Source organism: Papaver somniferum, chromosome 2, assembly GCF_003573695.1.
Source record: "Papaver somniferum cultivar HN1 chromosome 2, ASM357369v1, whole genome shotgun sequence".
In the NCBI taxonomy this organism is placed as follows: Eukaryota; Viridiplantae; Streptophyta; class Magnoliopsida; order Ranunculales; family Papaveraceae; genus Papaver; species Papaver somniferum.
In genome coordinates this window covers 161,837,668-161,842,314 of record NC_039359.1, presented here as the reverse complement: position 1 = coordinate 161,842,314, position 4,647 = coordinate 161,837,668, and the positions used below count along the sequence as shown (strand labels likewise).

The following is a 4,647-nucleotide window of genomic DNA, read 5'->3' as shown; positions in this document are numbered from 1 at the left end:
TCTACGAGGGTTTGGGGTCCGTTTCTGTCCACCCCTATCCCAATACAGACAGGGTGACATTTCTACCGTTGGATCCCCTTTCTATGTACACAACGTTGTGTAATGATCATCTAGTAAAACTTGACCGATACGTGGACTTTAACGTAGCCGGCATTGCTCGTTCGCAGCAATTAAGCTCTGAGAATTGTAAAACTAAAGCTCTGAGATTTGTAAGTAAAGCTGAGTGTCAGTGTCCTATATGAAAATGACGTGTCTAATTTTGATTATTTTATCGTATTTTTTTGAGGTCTGATTACCAAATTGTCCTCAGATTATGTATAATTTTGACAAAGAATAAGGGTAATATTAGTACAACGTTATTTCCAAGAGAGGACTGTTCACTGTTAGCAGAGTTGCAAAGTAACGTGGAAATAAATACGCAGGTAGTGGTCCTAAATTCCTAACCATTAATCATCAAGACTGTAATGCTGCTAATGCTCTACCAAATAAGGAAAGATTTTCTACAGAAAATATTCACAACAGTTTCTGTTAATCATCAGATCAACACCCACTCACCGCCATGATTCTGTTACAGTAGATATTAAAATCAACAATTTCACAGATAAACCCCAAATATTTCTTTCTAGTTTCTCTACTCTATTTCAATTAGTTATTCAGCAAAATGAAAACCCCTGAAACTAATGGATAAAAGAAGAGAAGAAGAAGAAGACATAAAGGAATTGTTTAAGAACATCATGGAAGGTTACAGTGACAAGGTTATACCATTTTCGTCTGATTTAATTACTGACAACGACGACAAAAATATCACCGACGGAAATGCTAGTGCCGATCATCAGATGGTGAAAACTTGTTTTTCAATCAAGAAGAAAGGTAGTACTAAAAGAGTAAAAGCAGAAGTTTCCCATCAATCGTTAGTATCAATGGAGACTATTCAGAAAAAAAAAGTAAGAGAGATTTGATCCAACCACATTTATCTGAGAAAGAAAGAAGAATTAAAATGGCTGAAAAATACTCTGTTCTTCAATCTCTGCTCCCTAATCTAAAATATATATAAGGTAAAAAAAATTCATCTCAATTATGCAAATTCCTTGTATGGGTTTCTCTATTTGCTTGTTTAACATTCTGGGTCACTCTTAGTTTTCTGTAATTCCTTTTCCTTTGATCTGATTCGACATTTTTTTTCAATTTTTTTTTCAGAGATCACAAACTGTGATAATAGAAGAAGCAATAAAATACATAAGGAATCTCGAAGAAGAATTGGAAAAATTAGAAGAATCAATTTCAGGTTAGAAGAAGAAGAAGAAGAAGAAGCTTTTTTCAGGTCAGAAATTCTACTGCTGATGTAGAATCATCTAAAACAACAACAACAACAAATTCATTCAGAAATTCTATTGTTGATGTAACAATTTCAGGTCAGGCAGCTTTTTTTGGAATACAAGTAGTAATTAACAACAGTGCTGAAGAACCATTTTTATTTTCTAGTGTGATGAAAGTGTTTGAATATTATAAAACAGAGATACTAACAACAACAATCACTACAAGAAATGAGTTGAAGATGAAGATCATAAGATTAAGTATGACTGTTTTGATTAATGAAGCCGAAGGAGGGGGCAGTATTATTGAGGAAATCAAAAAGGGTATTAATAGATTATTTGTATGAAGTTAATTACTAGTATTAATCATTAATCAGGGTCTCTCTTTTACTTGCTCTAATATAACTTGACTGTGTAAAACAAAGGTATCTCTAGATATAGTCAATTCAATGGTTATTGTTTTGCCTAAACTGGACCTCCTCCCGCCTTACTCTCTTCTTCTCCACCTGATTAAATGCTTCTCTCAATCCTCCGAGTCCGATTCTTAACCTTCACTATCTGATCCACAGAATGCTTCACCGTCTGCACCACAGTATACTGGGTGGTGTCCTGCGCAGTAGTAGTTTCTAGTCTCGGGTTTCTCAAAACATCTCCAGTCAGCAACCCGATAAGGATCTGCAATCTCTTTCCGTATGGAACCCCAGTTGATATCATAATCATTCTCATAATACTTCATATCAGCAATGTCACACCTGTCTTTTATGAAATCGAGCTTGTCTATGGGAATTGAGTTGATTTGAACCAGATCACAAGCTAAGTCCCGCAAAACAACAGTCCGGTTTAGACAACTCCCGTTTAAGCCTCAGATGAACAACCATTATCTCATGTAGGTCGACCACAACGAAAGGTTCATCTACAAGCCCAACTAGCGTAGAAAAAGTCAGGCCGAAGACGGTTGGGGCCTTGGAGGGATGATTTCCTTGAAATTCATCCACATTACAAACCTCAACTTCATCAAATGGAAAGTAATTGAACCATAATATTGGGCATACCAAAATCTTCCAAGACATACTGAATGAAGACAAAAGAGGTTGTGAAATAGCAAAATCAGATAACCCCTTAACCCAAAATTTTTAATGGCAAATCTGCCCTTTACGTATTAGTGTTAATAATCTTGATTAGTGATTAAATATTTTATTTAGTGATTAAAATAATTTTCAGAATTATAAGAGTTGTTTAGATGAAAAATTTGAGGAAAAAAAAAATCAAAGTTTAGGTTTGGTTAAGAAGGAGAGAAAGAGAAGGAGAAAGTGAGAAAATTCTAATTCTTGACTCAATGGAGGATGAGGAGGGTCATCATTCATCTAAAAAACCTAGGAAAATACATATCAACTACAACAATGATCCAGAAATGGCTGATTTCTTAGATTATGAGAATGATTTTACTCAAACTCAAGCTCAAACTCAAACACAAACTCAAGATGATGATTTTTATGAGCCAAATCCTGATGATGAAGACATTGATGAGGAACCCAATGCTTCTAATACACAGGTACACTTATATCCTATACTTAATCTCACATCTATAGCTCTCAATTATCAAAAGTTAGGTTTTTTGAATCATGGTTCGGCGAAACAGGATGAGGTTCGGCTCACATCTATGAGCCGAATCTACCAATTGATGAACGGTTCGGCTTACTGAATCTGTTTACTGCATGCGCCGAACCTATAATTTCTAATTCCAACCCTTTTGCTAGACACTAGTTCGGCTTATATGAAAGTTTCATAGTAAGCCGAACAACATCCTGAATAGCCCGGAATAGAATCATTACTAATTCGACTTATATATCCAAAATTGTATGTGCCGAACATAATTTTTTAATTTTTGGGTTGAAATATTGTTACTAGTTCGGCACATATGGAGAATATCGTATCAGCCGAAACCTCTTATGTTCAAGGTTCGGCACATAATATGATTATCGTTTGAGCCGAATATGAATTTGTTAATTTTTGGGTTAAAATATTGTTCGTGGTTCGGCACATATTGAGGATATCGTATAAGCCGAAAACTGTAAATGTTTATAGTTCGGCACATAATGTGATTATCGAATGCGCCGAACCTTGTTATTATATTCCCTTTCTAGTGTTTAACCTTGTGATATTCTTTGTAGATCGTGCTTGGACCCATGGAAAATCAACCTGATCCAGTAGACATAATTCACGAGGATACCAAAGGATCACTTCCAAAATGATTTGGTATGTAAGAACCTTTTGTTTACCTTAATGTTGTCAGAATATTCCAAAGTTTTTCTTACAAATTACTTGTTTTGGAATGAACGTAGATATGGAAAACTAAACCAGAAGTTCTGGATTGGCTTGAGGAACACGCGATGAAGATAAATTGTGTACTAGTTAAAGGACAGCAAAGCCGATGGGATCAGTTTGAAATGATTTGTGAGCGTAGTGGAACCGGCGCTAGCAAGGTTAAAAAGGGTACTATATACGTTGGGAAGACCGGGAGAAAGAATAGTCCGAAGAAGAAGAAAAGAAATTGCCCTTTCAAGATCGTTTTCAACCTCAAGAATAAGTCCATGAACAAAGAAGATCAATATTGGATAATGAATTAGATCTTATCTTCAACGTTGGATTAGAATATTGGATACCAAGGTCCATATTAAACTCATTAAAATCAATTAGATCTTATCTTCAACTTCAAGAGAATGAAAAGAAAAACACAACGCAAAAAGAATGAGGTCATTCCGACATCCGACAAAAAATTTATGGCCAAAACAAGATCGAAAAACTTGAGTGTGCAAAGAGAAGGTTCGGCTGATAACTCAACAACACGAACTAGCCGAACCTAGAGCCTGCAAATCAATATTTTCGAAGTGTTTACAGAGAGAGGTTCGGCTTGAAAGTGATCTAATCGAGTCAGCCGAACCTGATAACTACCTGGGGTAAATTTCACTTCTCAGGTTCGGTCGGGAAGGTTTGCAAGGTATTAGCCGAACCTGACACTGTTCTGGGACGTATTCAATACACATTTTGGGGTTCGGCTAAAAATTGACATTTACGGTTTAGCCGAACTGTTCATAGACACTTTTAGGGTAAAATTTCAAGAACAGTTCGGCTCAAAACTCAACTCAATTATCAGCCGAACCCGTTACTGTAATCGTCAAAAACTGTAAGTTTTTAGCAATTTAACCCATTCAATCCATGAAAAACAACAAATAAAAGATTGGGTTTCTAGGGAATACCTTCTTATCCTCATTTCAGTATTTGGAGCTTCAAATGGTTGAATTTACGATTCAATTTCTGGTTCAATTATAGTTTT

At 35.7% G+C, this 4,647-nt stretch overlaps 1 long non-coding RNA gene across 1 annotated transcript; it reads left to right on the top strand.

Moving 5' to 3' along the window:
* Window positions 1-460: 460 nt before the first annotated feature.
* Window positions 461-1,715, top strand: LOC113354215. The gene is made up of 2 exons (XR_003361734.1): window positions 461-1,055; window positions 1,198-1,715. It is a non-coding gene; the product is annotated as an uncharacterized LOC113354215 (long non-coding RNA).
* The last annotated feature ends 2,932 nt before the right edge of the window (window positions 1,716-4,647 follow it).